General features: G+C 41.8%; 1 long non-coding RNA gene across 1 annotated transcript in view; it reads right to left on the bottom strand.

Moving 5' to 3' along the window:
- Window positions 1-1,107: 1,107 nt before the first annotated feature.
- Window positions 1,108-17,953, bottom strand: part of LOC311431278 — a 59,425-nt gene continuing 42,579 nt past the window's right edge. Inside the window, exon 3 of the long non-coding RNA XR_014689324.1 lies at window positions 1,108-1,392. This is a non-coding gene — a long non-coding RNA (uncharacterized lncRNA). The remainder of the gene's footprint in view (window positions 1,393-17,953) is intronic.

Consider the following 17,953-nt stretch of genomic DNA (forward strand, 5'->3'; position numbering starts at 1 on the left):
AAACAGCAGTTTGTCAGAACGATCGAATAAGGCATCCCTCAATGGAAAAACCACAATGCTATTAGGCAGTGGAATGTAGCAGAGATAGTTCATTATAGGGATACTGAGAGATGGCATTATTTTCTCTTAAAAGGTAGTGTTTATAAAAGGTACACAGTATTACAGGCATACGAAAATTACTTGAAAAGGGAGTACAGAATGATGTTGAGAGGTTAAGTGGGGTGTTCCCCTTTATCTCCTCAGACAATACAAAGCAAGCTGATACTCAAGGAAGCTGAAAGGCAGCGAATTTACCACCAACAAAAGGAATTTTTTTATTGAGTGCATGATAAATAAGCTATGAAACTTGCAGTCTTGAGACATTATTAAAGCCAAGAGCTTATCGAGATTCAAAATGAGATTTTTATATATGTACACAATAGGAAAACTGGCAGTAGCTTAGAGAGGTAGGTTCTTTTGAAGATTTACAATGAGACCTAGAAGCTGAAGTTCCACCTTCGAAACTGATTTAAGCACAAGGTGATTATACCCTCATGAATAAACCTTCGCTTCCGTAATTGACTTCATCATTCAAGACTGTGCTGGGGCTAAGAGCCTCTTAACTGGAACTTACCCTACTTATTCTTGTCTGCTGCTTTGGATGGTAAATCCAGCTAGCGTTCATGTCTGCTCCTGGTTTTTTACAAATGCACAATTTCTGGTGCCCAAATCTGCCGTAGCCTCAGGGAGGTTATTCACTAGTAAATTCTTCTCTAAGGTACAAGTCATAGTCTTCTAAAGAGGCCAGAAAGAACTGTGTCTAAAGGCAGAGTCTGGCCTCCTAGATGTGTTGGCAACAGTCTCTGCAGCTACAGAGAGATTTAATGGCCATTCTGGATTCTCTCTTTCATTTTTAAACTGCTTTGACAGAGAAGGCAAAATCTTGCCATGCACAAAATCACCCATAAAGTGCGATGAGACTTCAAGTAGGCAGGGAATTCAGCAAGTAGCAAATCCAACAATGGATACAGCTTTTGTTATTCCAACGAATTTGCAAATGTACACTGAGTTCATGAGCTAGTTCCAACTAGCAATGGATATGCTATTTCAGTAAACTATTCACAAAACTGTTACTGATGCACTTATTATTACTTATTCTCTTTCCACCAAATTCAGAAAATATAATGAACGTGCCTCTTCAGCCAGCAATGGCTGATAGCTTGGTAGCACTATTAAACAAACAAACAACAATGACAAAACAAAACAGAAAACAGAATTTAAAGCTTCTTACAGAAAGGAGGAAAATCTGAACTCAGGTCTCTGTGATGAGATTATGGCTGGGACAAAGCTTCGTGCTGGATGTGCCTAGGTCATCTTCTGCGAGCTTTCCCACAAAACCAGAAGGAACTTCAACTGAAAAACGACAGGTTTTCATGAGATTACAAACTTCAAAAATTATTATTATTATTATATATATATTTTTTTTAAACAAAGAAAATTCAAAGCAACTTACATAGCTCTCTACAACCAGCCCACTGTACACTTACAGGCAGATCCCTGGTGTGCTTAACTCCAGGACTTGCACGTTTGCAGCCTTAGGAACAGGAGCTCAGTGTGCAGTGTCCCTGGGTAACACTTTCACGTTCACTGCTTGCCTGAATCTGTATCATATACTCAGGGTGAAATAAAATGGTTCCATCTACTGTTGCTGCAGGAACAGATGTGCATTGCCTTGCAATTGGTCATAAAAGGACTTATTTTTCTATTATAGACAGAGTCTCTCATCCAGAAACAGTAAATAGCTCCTTGCTGTAACCACAGTTTCCCTCTGAAACGTCAACTGGGTCAGGAGAAAGGTGTTTAAGGACAGTGACAACCAAGCCTCTCTCCTCTTCCTTGTTTCTTGAGTAACTGTACCATACTTTTCACTTTCCCAGAGGGAATGACCATTACTCCTCCATAATTGTATGGCCCTGAACATATTGTAAATGAAAGAACATCAATGGTTCTTCTATTATATGGTCTACGGAAACAAAAATAAAACTCCCTGTATAAACAAAAAAGAGAAGTAGCAATAAGATGACAGAGATGCTTCTGCAGGAGAGTCAGTTTTGGGTCATCATCTTGCCAGTAAAAAGGGAATTGTCAGAGCACGTACACAAAGAATTAGTCCACCCGGCTAATGTACTATCAGCTTTCATCTGAGCGTCATGCATGCTAGCTTGCAAAGACAAGCGCAAAGACAATTCTCTGATCATCTCTCGACAAACAGGAAAAAAAAGAACATACTTACCCAACTAAGAAGCCACTGGCCCTGCTAAAATCAAAGCTGAGAAGAATCTCTTTGTGCTGAGGCTAAGCTGGGGCCCTTTTCTCCATCAAAGTGAACACAGAAAACAGATTAATGCTACTTATTTGTATCCCAGTGCTGCTAATGGGCTTGATCAATTAATGTTCATGCATTGTTTTGAAGATGTAAGTATTCTTCTGAAAGTCTGCATTCATCCCTATTGGCAGACTATTTTCAGCACTAAGATCGCTTTAAAATTGCTATATGAAATTCAATGCAATAGAGAGAGAAAAGTGAATGTGATTATCTGCTGAGTATACATATAAGGAGAGTAAATGCTTTAGACATAGGTACTTATGAGAAAGATTCCATTTGCTGTTCAGAATTATATCAAAGTTTTGGCAAAAACAGGGAGATTTGCCAGAAATGGTAGCAGCAATAATTTATTGTTTGGCATTTTTATACGATGACCCTCCACTAAACAGGCTCGCCTTGACTGAATAACCTCTAATCTGCATTTATATTCTTGTATCTTTATCTATTATGCATTACATGCACATGAAGCCAAGTCTCTGATCATACAGAGATGCTATTTAGAGTACACAAAACTTCCCTGGAGGGTTTCCATTTAGAGAAAGAAGCAGATTATCATAACTCTCATGCAATGGGAAAGAGAATACAAAAGGCACAGCTATTTCCACTGCAGAGTATCAATGTCATTCCTGTGCCCCTATTTTAATATATTCAAGTACAGCAGCAGCCCTCCACGTAGAATTGGGAACAGGTTTCCAAGAACATCAGGTAGGAAATAGCTTTTGTTCTCTCTCCTGCTGTTGTCCAATTTAAACAGCAAAGAACTTCAGACCCAAATTTACAATAGCCTGTTATTCAGCTCACCTGTAGTACTACAATTAGTGATTTCAGAAGGATACACGCTGCCTTTCATTTCCAGCATGCTTGGCCTGCGCTGACGGATAAAAAAGGGCACTGCAATTAAATCATACGGTAATAATTGTACAGAGCAAAACAAAGGGGAGGAACTCAACTGAAGGAAAGTTGTAAAAAACACTTCCATGTCAACCCATACTGTTCACCTGTTTCCCTCAGGACAGAAGAGCAAATCTTAAAAAAAAAAAAAAAAAAAAAAAAAAAAAAAAAAAAAAAACAGGTAAGAGAGAAGTCATGCTGAAACACTTCTGAGTGGGTTTTGGCAAGGGATGGGGAGCAGAAGGGAAGTAGAGGACGGGAGGAGGAAGGGAGAGTTTCCGAATTTTGCCAGATCTTATCCTTTGACGCTTAATGCTGGGTCACTTATGGGAATGCCTTTCCATGTCAGATTCTCCCTACGGGCCAGATGGGAATCGCTCCAAGGGGAGTTTGTTCCAGTAAGGAGAACACTCCGACTGAGCACCTGTCTGTATTCGGCCAGCTGGAAGCCCAACCCCAGGACTGCAGAGTTGAAATTCATCCCTCTGGGACTCCATTAATACCCCTGAAGTGACATCAAAGATAATTCCTTTTTTTTTTCTTTTTTTAATAAACAATAACTGCTTTGCCATAATATACTTAAAAGACGTACCACCTTAGTTTTTCCTTGCATTTCCATTGGGTGCTGTTTACTTTCCTTTGAGGAAGTTTGCATTCACAGTTAGACACAATGCATCAAATTCATCCACTCCTACCACTTCATTTACAAGGGGACTTGTAAACTGATCTCTAGTGGTCAGTCTCTGAACAAAACGCATTACCAGAGACACCTCATTCAAGCACTGACATAAAAACAACTTGTTAGTCCCACTGACACGGATAAAGTCTCTGTCCTGCAAGAACTTCCACATCTGTGGCCATCTCTGCTGGTAGTTCTGCAGGAGGTCAAAGGCTGATGACACCACCCTAGGACTGCTCAGAGAGCACGACACTGACCCAATATGAATTTGTAGATATGGTGACCTAAGTGGGCAAAAGACCAAATTGCTCTGTCTCCTGACCCCTCCGGCTGATTCCTTCCCAGTTGCAGCCAAGCACTTATGTCCACAAGAGATCGGGAAAACAAAAATGGTCAGTTACAGGTTCTGTGCCCATATATTTAAAGAAATTTCACCTCTGTGGAGTAGAGCCACAGAGCAAGGTGCAGTCCTTGCATATACACATTAAGACCTCAGAGCCCACTGAGCCTTGGCTGCACCCCTCTGTGCTGATTAAGCACATTAAGCATCTCTTTGGGGTGCATCACCTTAGTGGTGTGGCTTTGTGGGTTTGGGCCTGATGAGGTACTTCTGGAGCCATTTGCACATGGCTGGGGGATTAGGACCTTGATGGGAAGAGGAGGGTGTGCTGATACAATAGCACTAGAAAACCCTACAGTGCTTTGGAAGGGCTTCTTTCCCTCCCCAAAGGCTATCTAGGCTCCTCCAGTAATAGCTGGCCAAAATCAGAGGGTGCAAATGAATCCACTGTCCCTGTGCAAAACAGCATGGGGCAGGACAGCTTGTCATAAAGCTTACAAGCAATTCATCCATTTTACTCTCCCGTTACCATCACCTTCTCTCTCTTAGCACCTCTGTGAAGTAGAAGTTTTTCCAGTATTTCAGACAAAAATCATACAAGATTGCTCATGAATCATGCAATTCCCCTAATCCCTGGAAAATATGGTACTGCTGGAAAGAGAATCCTGACATTTGGACTACAGGTCCCATACTTTAAACACATACCCATTTTTTTTTCTCTCTCATTTAAAAACAGCAGGAACAGAACAAATGTTAGAGATCAGATTCTTCACTGCAAAGCTGTACAAAAGAGGGATACATGGTACTGGTTTAGAATAGCTGGTGTAAATGGTGGAAAAGGAAACATCTGGTACCTAATGAGATGTTACAAGCTTGTATTTTGCAATGAAAGTACACAAATTCGAGAGGAAAATAGACTCATAGAGCCTGAAGCCAGGAAAATCCAGCGAGCGATGGATTGATCTTTAGGCCTTCGACATCAATAGGACTATTCATGCGCTTAAGCGTTACATGTGTATTTTAGCACCTGGCTGAATTAGAACTTTAGATAGCAAATTGGGAATTTGCTGCTTGTTTCCAGCCTGCAGAAAAGACAACCCATTTTGTGAGCCGCACTGATTACCCTAGTTTATAATCTCCTTAATATCATAAGTTCCACAAAGATACATTTTGTTCCCTAGAGCTCCCCAGAAATCAGCTAAGCATATGGACTGCTTGCTTACACCTACTACAGAAGGCTGAGTATTGAGGATTTATATATTTTAGTCTATGTGGTGTAAATATGTATAAATTTATATTGTGTTAATTTATGGCATACACTACAGAAGGTTTTGCGTGAGCTACATTGCATTCCTTCCCACGTTTCTGCTGAAATATTCATCTCCGGGTCTTTTTCTCCATGTTTTCCTCAGTCTCGCCACAGATGTTTGGGCAGCTTGCGCTAGAAGGGAATGTGCCTCAGAAGTACATTTAGGAATTTAGGTGATGAGAATACCAAACTCAACTGTGTGGCTACAGCCTGAGAGGATTAACAGGCTTGGGGAACACGCACCCATGTCTCAGACCTGCCTTCTGATACACTGGCACGCGTCGCAACGCAGCTCGTCGGTTCAGCACCGCCAAGCCAGACACCCAGTGCAGGGAGAGCCGCCGTCTCCAGCGCTGCCAAACTGGTGCCTGACAAACATTGCATTCACACACAAAACACGGATACATAGAGCTGCCGTGCCAAAAGAAGGCCTGATTCTCGCACGAACAGGCACCTGTGTATCAACAAACTGCACTCAGCAGCACCACAAGCGCTCCCTCCCATCTGCCTCCACGCAGCGCTGGGGAACGAAAAGGCATCACCGCCTCCCGCTCTCCTTGTGATCAACTGGGCTCTTGCTGCTGGCTCAACGAGAGCAAGGTCGAGCCATCGGGCCAAAGCGTAACCCTTATCTCCCGCTGAGCCCTTATCACAAGCCTATCAAGGCAGCCTTTGTGTGCAAGGCCTGGCGGTAGCCCAGGAGTCTCGGTGCCAAATCGCAGCGGTACTAAAAGCCTGCTGCCGGCCGTAGCGTCCAGGGAGAGGTAGGAAGACACACAGAAAACTTAATTAAAGCGTGACCTAATCAAAAGAAGTGGGTCCCTACACAGTGTTTATTTGCTTACATTCGAGCTGGGCATCGACACATTGCATTTCGCTGACTTACTGGAATATAAAAATGCACAACTACATGAATTGCACCAGAGGGAGTTACCTAAATAAATTAATAAATCAAATGGAGCTATTTAAATCTTTCAGCTATTACAGAGTTGCAAATGCAACACATAGTACTGACAGAGAGGAATGAACAAGAGGACACATCTGCAAGTATTTTCTCATACACACCTGTAAATTACCTTGATTTTTATTTTTGACCCATTTTCCTGGTCATTGTCCAAACGCAGTTCTGTGTCCTGTATTTATGGCAACATGCTGGGAGACCTAGGTTCAAAGTCCAGCGCTGCTTCAGGTTCTCTATCTAATTCTGGGAAGGTCACCTTCTCCTTTGAGGCCCTCTGGGAAAAACAGGGTTGCAGACATTTTTCTCCAGTTCTTTTTGCTTTTCTGTTCTATTTTGGATAAGGGACAGGTTTTAAAAGGTATTCTGATAGCTAAAGCTGTAACCAGTGTTCCTGGCAATCCCATCAGTGACTTCGCTTTGCCCTTGAGGATGACAGCAAATATCCCTTATCTCGAAGTGCCTACAGACCCTCACCAGATCTGACCCTACACTCTGGGATAGCATGTCCAACATGATTTGTACATTGCTCAGCATAGGGGAGGCAACATTTCATGGGGTGATGCTAGAAGAATAAAACATACGGTGGCAAAAACGCACAGATTTTAGCAGAACTTAGTTTAGTTTAGGGTTTTTTTTTTGTTGTTTAGTTTTACCAGATAGTCTCCAACACAAAAGAGCTCCACAACATTGGGAAGATGCTGCTTGGCCTAGCACAGCAGAGCCAGGCCCTTAGCTAGGGCCTCAAAAGAGTCATCAAAGATAAAATAAAAAATAATGCTGTTGGGAGTTTCCAGGAGGTTGATCATCCAATTCTGCTACCCCCGCTCTCCTTCCTCCTAGGATTTAATGACTGAAGGATTAAAAACCACAGAAGTTAGTAATCATCCTATCATTCCTTAAAGACAACAGAGAACAGTCAATGAGTGTTGATGGTTTGAATACATCAGCAGGCTGAAATATGTTCAGAGAGCATTTCAGTGAATTTAGGTAATGTGTAGAACGGTTTAAAAAAAAAAGTCCCAAAAAGAAAAGTCTGATCTTAGATAATTAACAGCAGAAACAGGGCTAAATTGAAATAAATTATTCAGTGCAAGTACTTCAGACAGCTCTTAAGAATAACACATGGATCTGTGGCACTCTTTAGGGGACTTTGTGCTTATAAACTAATTAATAGATCTGACTTCTCCATATGTAGTTTTTCCATCTGTAACAGATCAAGCATGGATAGGTTCCTTCATGTAATGGGAAAAATTAAAACTAAAGTTATTTTCGTGAGTTGTAGAATATTCTCTAACTTATTCAGAATGCGAATGTGTGAAATACCATGACAGAATGGAAATTGATTTTATAAAATGTGAGAGTGAACTGCAGCGTTCTGCAACATGCGGTGTAAAGTCAAAGACATATCGCGCCGCTTCCTTCCCCTCCAAGCACCGCCGAGGCATGTCACAACCTAAGCGGCAGATCGCAGCCAGAAGGGCAGCTAATAACGAGAGGAGTAAGCAAGATGGCCACGCCGAGCATGTTTTCACCCTCAAATGGAAAAGCTGCACGTCCCTGCCGCCCCGGTACATCGTTTCGCTCAAATTGTCCAACAGGGGTGCCACGCACAGCCAGCAGCCATACCAAGAGCTAGCACCTTGGCCATCTCCCATCTCCTTATCCCACATCTATCCCCAGCCCACACCTCATCATCCAGCAGCCCGCAAGTCTGGAAACCGCCTCTTCACCATCCCCATCCCCACAACCCGGTGCCCAGCAACATTCCTGCCCTAAACACGACGCTTACTCAAGCGTGTTGACACCAGATCTAATTATTGACTCCAAAGAGAACATTGAGAAGGGTTTCCTTCACTTCGTCTCCTGCTGCTGAATAGAAGCAACAAGCCCCGACTTCTGTCCTTTAATTAGCATGAATAATGGCAAACTTCGCATTGGATGAAGCTCCAGGTTGTCTCCCAAAGCCAGGCTGAAATCCAAACCAAATAGTCCTAAACATTTTTGGAGGCTGTACTCAGATCCAGGAGGATCTGAGATGATTTCATATCTACCCTAAACTAATTCCGCACACAAGTCTGCTAAGCTATTTTCTTCTCTTTCTCCTACCTTTTCTTCCTCAGACCGCTCCATTATAGAGGCACCCTTCCTATGACCAGAACTGCCAGGATTACCTTGTTGTTTCATCTGGGGCTTGTCAGAAATAAATCACTTAAGTGTGAGTACTTACAAAAAGCAGCCATACATTCCTAGATATTTTTTTTTTAGTTTTTTTTTTTTTTAGTTTTTCAAACCTACACGTCTTTTTAAGATAGCTGGAAATAATTTGCTCCTACCCTTGCTTTGTGGTTACATGCATCTTCCTTTTGTCATTCCCCACGCACTTTTCACTTTAGCAAGCTAAGAAAAGAGCCTCATATGCAAAAGATCCAAATCTGTGCTGTAGAAGAGCTAGGAGAGCATTTCAAAAGAAGAGAACGTGGCAGCAGAAGAATATATTGAGCTCTGCCACAACTCCCCATCTATCCAACTGGATGCTACAGGGACAGAATTAGCACGGTCTTTCACAGCACCCCGCCTGTATATAAAAAAAACACATTTGAGAATTAAGAAACCCTTCCAGTGTTTCATTTACCCTTCTGCTTAAGGAAACAAAAGTTTCCCTGGCAGTGTCTCTGACCTGGCCAGTATATGCTATGTTAGCTAAAGAATAAAATACAACACTGGAACAAAGCTGGTGCGTGCAGCTGTTCCTCCGGGGGCCCATGCTCCTGCTGCTGAGGTGAGAGCAAATGGAGGCGATCAGATCTCCCGTTTTCGTGGCAGTTGCCCTGTGTAGGCTGCTCTTATCATGTAGTCATCATGCAGCAAGGGGAATGCTGCTCATCACAACAACCAGCTTTCCCCACGGCTGGTATCTCTCATCTCTACCTGCTTTGCTATTTGCAGATGAGCAGTCAGGTCGGTCAGGATCCATGTGAACGCAGACCAAGAGCCTCTTTCCAGCCTCAGACGCTATTCACTGGCCACACTTAAAGAAAAAAAGAAATGTGGTTCTCTGGAGGCTGAGCTCATTTCCAGCGTTGTAATTTCATAGAGGTGAATCTTCCCCTAACTTGGTTGGCTGACACAAATGCTACATGGAACAACAGGAGGCTTGTCAGCACTGCTCCAGCATACAAATGAACGTAACAGACGGAGAGCATTAAACTCACCTAAAGATAAAATTATGATCTTCAGTCATTGAGAAAGATGATAACTTAACCACAGGATGTATCGCAATTAGCTTCCTCAGCAGCCTACAGAAGCAATATATACAAATTACAAGATAATCTTCCGCAATTTGAAACCATTTAGGATCTTTAGCATCATATACTTGGATCAATTTAAATCTTAAAGTTGCTATCATCTTTCCTTCTTACTCAGAGATAAACATCTCCTCATTTTCTAGTGAAACAGAGAAGATGTATTTATTTTATTTTTTTAATTATTATTATTTTTTTTAATCTGGCCTTAGTGTACCATTTCTTTCTTTTAAGTTAGATGGTTGAACTGTAATGAACTCCGCAGGACGGTGGTTGCAAAGAACCAGCAGTGCTGGCCAAGTCAATATCTGTATTAGATTGCCCCCAGCGGCAAGGAACTGTAAAAGACTTCTGCATAGAGAGGGAAATGAAAAATTCCAGTTGAGAAATAGGTCTGCTGGTGGGAAAAAAAAAAAATAATGTTGCATGTAGAAATCTTTAAGCTTTCATCCATTTCTAGGAAACTGGAATGGGAGGAGCAACCCTCCTACTCCTGAAGACATCTGCACTGTGGGGATATAGGGAAACTACTGCAGTACAAGCACAGTTTTGGCAAATTAAAGCTTGTCAGAATCACAGCAAACTTCCCGTTGATCTAGGTCCACTTACACTTTCACTACAGTTCTGGGCTTTTTTTCTGATGTTCTTCTTTGGACGTATTCTTTAAAAATAGCTCAAGAACTTGAGGTGCTTCATTCTCTGCACTGGCTCAGAGTAGCCAAGATACTTCTTTCTATGGCCTTCTCCCCCCTCCCGCCTTGTTTTCGACTTAGCTTGGCAAAGCTGGACAAACCCCGGGACATAAAAATTCCCTTAACTGTGAGTAAGCCTTCTTTATTATGTCTTCCTTTACAAAATGGCTTGTTTGATTAATGCCTGTTTGAGAATGGAAAATTCTCTCTTCTCCTTTGCTCTCTCCGGCAATTGTTTTGTGTTTCAGCGTCTGCTTTGGCAAGGGGAAAAAGCTGGACTCTGGGTTAAATCACGACCCCTTTCTGGGATCTAAGGGACTTTTGTTGTTCATTTCCACAGCACCAAGATTTGACCCTTATTCTTAAGCTGAAGTCTCTGACGGTGACCTACCACACCATTTTAAGTCTCTGGAGCAATTGAACAAGTCCAAAGTTGCTATTTAAAATACCAGTGATTTTTCAAAAGCCTGTTTAATTCATTAGGCTTTATCCAATCCTCTCAGTCTGGTCCAGACGAATCCAGCAAGCTGCGTTCTCTCATGCTGCCTTGTCCTCTAAGTGGCAGTACTTTTAACTTCGCTTATAGCAAGAATTTAACCCAAACCAAGTTTAAAAAATAAAAATCCTTCCCCGCTGAAATCCAAGGCTGATATGTGCACACGCGATGACTTCAGAGCGACTGAATCTTTGCTATAGAAAAATGTTGATTTCTTTAAAGCTCCTGAACAGAAGACTAATACTTTTTACAAGTTAGTTGCACTTGAGTTTATGGAAACAAATAACAGACCGGCAAACATTTATGTACTTGGCAGTTGTGGGTAGCTGTCTGGACTCACAGCCAACGAAATTAAACATTTGAGAGATTGTGATTCATGATATAATCTGATTATGAAGGTAATTACACCTCTTGTCATTGTTGACAATGTATGATTATAGAGACAAAAATCTCGGTTCTGCTAGCTGAATTTCAAGGGAGGGTATGGGCAGAGGGAAGGGAGAGAGGAAAACAAAAGAAATGAAAACAACCTTGCTCTCATTTTATAAAACACTACCTGAGTCCAGAAAAAGAAGAAAAATAATCACACCCAACAAGAACATTGAAGTTTCCTTAAAATGCTAAAAAGAGATGACATTTTGGTAGAAGGCTATTTTCAATATGTTTTTAAATAAACATGTAAAGGCAAATTTGAAATTTCCAGAAAACTAGAATAAAAAGAAAAAAAAAAAAAAAAAAGAAAGAAAGAAAATCATGAATATAACACATGGTTCCAACTTTGCAAGCAAAGTAATATATTCTAGTATATCCCACAGAGGCTTCTCTAAGACAAAAGCATATTTTTTTTGAGAATTGCAGGTCAGAAGCAAGGACTGGATTCATTAACCCATGTGATTTGCAGTCTCTTAGTTCCATATGTACAGTAGCAAATATAGAGCTAAAACTGTAAGCCTTTCATATTTTCCCTGGTGTTGCTTAATCTGTATGCTCATCCTGTACTTGCTGATTTTAAACTTCTCATTGCAATGAAGATTAAGTTAATTTCTCAAGTTATTACCCCATAAAATCCTGCGTGCTCAGAATTATCTTTTTTTCATAACAAAATTAAAAAAAATCCCTATTACTATAGGATATATTTCCTGAACACTAATTGAATTGCAGATATTTTTCTGATGACAATAAACCCCGAAGTTTAAGGAGCTGTTTTCCTGTGAAACCAATTTTTGCATAACTAATTTTTCTTAAAATCGTAAGTTACCACATTAACTGGAAATTTTCAGTGACCTTACTGAAAAGGAAATTTTGGCTAGTTGTGTGACTGAAGAGAAAGAGAGAGAGACAGAAGTAATGAGGAAAAACAAAACAAAACAAAAAAAGTAAAGTTTATAGCATGCAAAAAAATCTCAGGCTTTTAGCAGAGGAAGAGGGACTTGTGATTTTGGAGCTTTTGATTGGCAAACTTTGCTACAAAATGAAGTCCTAGAAATTGCTCTAGAGAGAAATAATCTTTCATGACTTTGGAACTAATATTCTACACTGGTCCCAAAGACCCTGTGGGTCACACTACAAAGCCTCCCTATTTACCCCGTGTGACTTGCAGGTGTGGAAGAATCTCTGGCAAGAAATAAGCATTGTGGTATGGCTTGCTTTCACCTTTGGTTAAGTATTTCTGACTTTTTACAGAGCAGTAGTTCTTTGTTTTCTTCACTGCTTTATTTATCTAAAAGACACCTCGACCCTCAGCTTGGTGGCTATATGCCCTGTAAATGAAAAAGGCATTTCAGTTCTCCATATCACCAATAATTCCTTCATTGCGGATGGATGGCAGAGGTAGGAAAAAGTAAGGAGCCTAGATTATTCTCTTCCTGAAAAATGGCATTTCCTCCATTTTTTTATATTGAAACTGCTCTTATATTTTCTTTCCAAAGCCACAGGTGAATCTCGCAGTTACTACAAAGATAAAAATAGCTTTGAAAAGGTACCCATGTTTCCTGAACAGAAACTAATCAGCCCTAATAAATTGTACTTGAACTTTTGAATCTTAAATGCAACTTTGCACAGCCTCGCAGAAAGCATAATTGAATCCGAGATCCACAAAGCAAAGAGGGGAAAAAACAGTGCATTTATGTCCTAACCCCTGCCAATATTTTACATCTGAAAAGTGCTACTCTTTTAAGCAAGGCTAATAGCTTTGGAAGTAGCACAGGTAGACTGTCCTTTAACTTGCAGATCATTTGTATTCGGTTCATTCATAAATCTGATGCAAATTTCAGAAGCTTTAAGGAAAAGAGAGCTGGAGGTTCTGTGGAAATGTAACGAAGCGTGCTTATGATTATCAGTTTTTGGAAGAGTGAAGCTTATTGTAGGCACACATTAGCCACTTTCATACACGTCCGACACACAAGCCTGACTTAAGGGCTGGAAGACAACTCGGTATTTTTTTTCTAGGAATAATCTTACATCCTAACCATAGAAATGTGTGCTGCCCACAGCCGGGGACACATGCAGCCCAGCAAATGCCATTCCCTTTCATGGTTGTAAACCAAAACAACAAATCATTTCAGTAAGACCATTTTCTGTTTTCTGCTTGTTCCTACAAATAAAAAAAGGCATGGGCCTATCCCACTGTCAAACAACAAAAAAATCATTTGGGAATTTAACAATAATTTAATTTGTATTAACCATGGCACAACATAAACATTTTCCTCAAAGCTGAAGCACAAATAGATTACACACATTTTCCATGTGCTTTTTTTTTTTTGTGTGTGTGTGTGTGTGTCTGCGAGCTGCTGAGCCTGTTTTCATTAAAACAAAGAAAAAACCACTTCCTGTATAAATCAGAGTTTTGTATTCAAACTGCAGGATTCCTCATTTAATGGTTTACTTGCTGATTGAATTAATATGGATATTTAGGAAAGGTGGACCAAGTAGAAAAGCAGAGAGTAAGAAGACAGGGAATGCGATGAAAACAGAAACAGGGAAGAGTAAGTGAAATAAAATAGCAGCAGAGCAAGCAGAAATGACACGAGAATTTGTACACACACACACACCACCCCCATTTTCATCAGTGTGAGCTTGTGACATGCTTCCCTGCCCTGTGAAGTAAATGCAAACTTTGAGGCAGGGCTATGAGAACAACCTTGCGCAAAACTAATGTCAGAAAAAGATGAAAAATCCTGCTGTAGCTGGGCCACCAGGACCAACACGGATCCCCATCAGATCCTGACAGACCTGTGGGACCCTTGAGAAAGGCAGCAGGAGGGTACGGACTGCAGATCTGGCCCAAGGACCACGGCTTTGGTATCCCTGTGTGGGGAGCTGAAGGGCTGAATGGCAGCTCTAGACTCAGCCCAAAGCTTCTGGGAGCTCCACACCGCAAGACCTCACTTGAAGGTGTCCAAGGTTTGCTGGACACCCAGGAGGTTAAGTAGCTTTTGAAAATGAGACCATGGTACATCAGCTAGCCAGGATTTTTTTTAACAGATAACCTTTTACGTGTGGACTTTGTACGATTGTTTCTTCTCATTTTTGCTCCCCTTGCAAAAGAAATCACCATACTGACTCAAATTTAATAGGATCTGTACTCACCACTGTTTTCTGCCAAGAAAGCAGAATCTTTTAGCTTCCTGTGCACAGGAACACAGAGATGTTAAAATTAGCCACAAGCAGTATATTGCTCCCTGAATACAAGAGAAAGGTATTGCAATTTAATGCACAAAGGAAATTAGCTAAAACCACTGAATCTGCAAGCAACAGGTTTAATCAGAGTGGGTTTTGGTCTGCAGAGATACCACCATGCACACAAATGCCACACAAACAACGAAATGCGTACATTTGGGTTTTGCTTGATGAAATGAGAATCACTGCAGGGTCACAGCAGATACCACTTTTACTAAATTCAGCATCTTATAACCATGTTGAGATGCTTTTTTGGCCACGTGGCAATGCAGGGCACTTTCGCTGTGTTTTTTATTGCTTCTGTTTCCACTGGTAGCATACCCACTTTGGCTGTCAGCATCAGTTAGTACCTGTAAGACTATTTTACAAACACAAAATTATTTAGAGCCCTGAGCAGAAGCAGAATCCGCCTGGACCAACAAGTGTTTTTTCTCTTCTTTGCAGAGAAATAGCTCCGCGAGCAGCAGATCCCACGAGCACCTGTCTCGGGGTTTTGTTCTGGCACAGATGCTCTGATGTCTACCACGCACCAAGTTCTGGGTCCTGCAGCCTGCAAACCTAAGCAGTTCCTCACTGCTTCCCAGCCACCTCCTTCTGAGAACTTCACAGACACTTAATACGTCCCAGGCCAGTGTCAAATTTGGTTGAAACAGACCACGCGCTCATAAAAGACTGCTTGCATCATGTGGGAGGAGAGATTAATAATTAATACAGCCTGTCCTAATGCATAATGACTCTTTTTTTTTCATTAGGAAGCCTGCCTAACAGATAAACACACTCCAGCTCTGTTAAGAACCAACAGGCCAACTTCTGCTCCTGGTTATACAGCTGCAAACCCAGAATTGCTCTGATTCATCAGCTCACTTTGGTGGCGATGGAGGATAATGCAGAGTGCCCAGCCAGGCTGGCACAAGCTCATCACCTACCTCCTGTGGTTCTCTGTCAGGTAACTGCACGTTTCTGTGCAACGACGGGGACAGCAGAGATTAAATCTTTGAACAACTCCACGCTTGTTTTTGGTGAATTAAAACATCAGGTTAGAATTCAGAGAACCGTGTGTTATAATTTTCCCTTTTTAGTAGCACACGAGCAATGAGAACATTTAAACACGTTCTGGAAAAACCTGCACTCCGTTGCCCGAGGTACAGTATTTTCACAGAACATTGTTAATCCAACCAACTTCACAAAAACAAGTAAAATGAGCTTCCTTTGTTACTTGTTACATTTCTTTTATTAGACTTCAGCAGCAGATCTGGGTTCATTTTTCCTATCATTGTTTTATGCTCACTTTTGTATTCTGTTGGATTATAATAGATTAATTTTAGTTTTCTTTCTAGCCACTTTGCATGCCCTAATGAAGTAACAAGGCTCCATTTTATTTAAAAATAGAGAAGCCTCAAAATCTTCCATAAATTTTCCATTCATGCTACAGTTTCTTAAAAAAAAAAAAAAAATCCTAACAACATTAATATTTGGACTTAGACTAGCTGGCAAAGCAACCTTCTCAGCAAGTGACAACACTTTTTTAGATAGTCTTCAGCCCATTTTTTTAACACTCTATAGCCCTTCATTGCTTCAAGCCCCCGGTCATTTATTCTAGCTAACTAGCTGAATTCTTGCTCTAACCCCACCATTGATTACTCTGACAGAAAAGCCTCCTGCTATTGCCACTGCAAGAACAAAACACAACCTCAGGTTTAAAAAAAAAAAGCATTATGGGCCTCCCCTGTCTGCCTTTCTGTCCGTCTGTCCTTCATTAGGTGGAGTGATGGGCTTTTGTGTCAGCAGCTGGAAGCTGGCAGTGAAGCCCTCTTCCCTGAAAGGTCCCACCCTGTGTTGTCCCAGTTGCTGGACTGGGCTAAACTGGGCCCAGTGGGGGAAGCAGTAGGGTGAAATGGCTGCAATTGTTGGCCCAAGGAGAACAGGCACTGGTTCCCCTCCACCTAAACTCGTGCAATCCATCAGTCCTACCTCCTCGCTGCAGGCTAGAGAAAGGACTGCTGTTATCTGCTGCTTCATTCAAATTCTTCCAACTGCAAGCATGTGGTTGTGCAAGGCACAACAGGGCCACGCCACCACCCGCTTCTACCCCTGTACAGACAACAAGAACAATTAGAAACAAATGCATTCTTGTGCTGGATCACTTTAAAACCTACATGCACTGATCGTAAGTGTTCCCCCATGGGCTCAGCTTCATTTTCTGCAGCACATACAGCAGGATACTTTTTCCCATGGCAATTGACATTTTGCACTAGCCTGGTTCCAACGAAAATCAATCTGATTCCTTCCTCATAACAACAGAGAGTCATCTTGGATGACAGATTTTAGCCACTAACTTAATTGATCATACTGATACGGATTTGGGGAAATATTATTCCAGCATAGCAACACAAATCCAATCAGAAGAGCAGACCCAGAGAAAGGTGAGCGGCTCTCCTAAAAACGTGGTTTTAAAGCATTCAAGCGCCGTGAGAGTTATTTTGATACAGGGCAAGGAAAGAAGATTGTAAGAATGATTCAGTAAGCCTGGAAAACGCAGCAGCCAGGTTCTGCTGCCATTCCTGAAACAGATTAGCTCATTTTCCTGTTAACAGCAGCACTGAAAACTTCTTGCTCTAGGGCAGCAGTGGCAGTAATTCCCCAGCACTCTGCTCATGGATCACTGTCAGCTTTTTGAATGCACTGTGGGCTACTCCAGTGCCTTAAAACATTAACCTTTTAAGGCAGCCTGGCTTTGCAGGACACGGGGAGCACAGCTGAGAACCGCTGCTCTTGATAACGTGACTTCGACAGATCCCGCATGGGCTAATGACAGGGCTGCCTAAATCCAAGGTCAAGTTGTTCTGCTGACTACAGCCTTGGATTTGATTTCCAGAGCTGGGGCTCGTGGAAGTGTGACAAATCTGGTACCTCCTCGCTCAGAGGTCACTTACGAACCAAACCACTAACTTGTGCTGCAATGCCTGGGATCCGCCTCGTCAGCTCCAGCTGGAGTGCCCTTCCTTAGCAGCACCAGCCTTGAGGAAAGCGTCCAGCCTTACCCCGAGCGCTCTCCCGGCGTCGGATTGCGCAGCGACGAGGAATTCCTGGCACCGCGGCGCGGTAAAACAGTTCTCCCGTGTCCAGGATATAACACCAGAACAGACGATAATAAATAAGCCACTTCAACAGGGCTGTGAAAAATGAGCCGTGACAGATCTGTGGCGAAGCAAATGTCATCTCGGAGCAGGCTTGTCTGGA

The sequence above is a fragment of the Aythya ferina genome, assembly GCF_964211825.1.
Source record: "Aythya ferina genome assembly, chromosome: 2".
Taxonomy (NCBI): domain Eukaryota; kingdom Metazoa; phylum Chordata; class Aves; order Anseriformes; family Anatidae; genus Aythya; species Aythya ferina.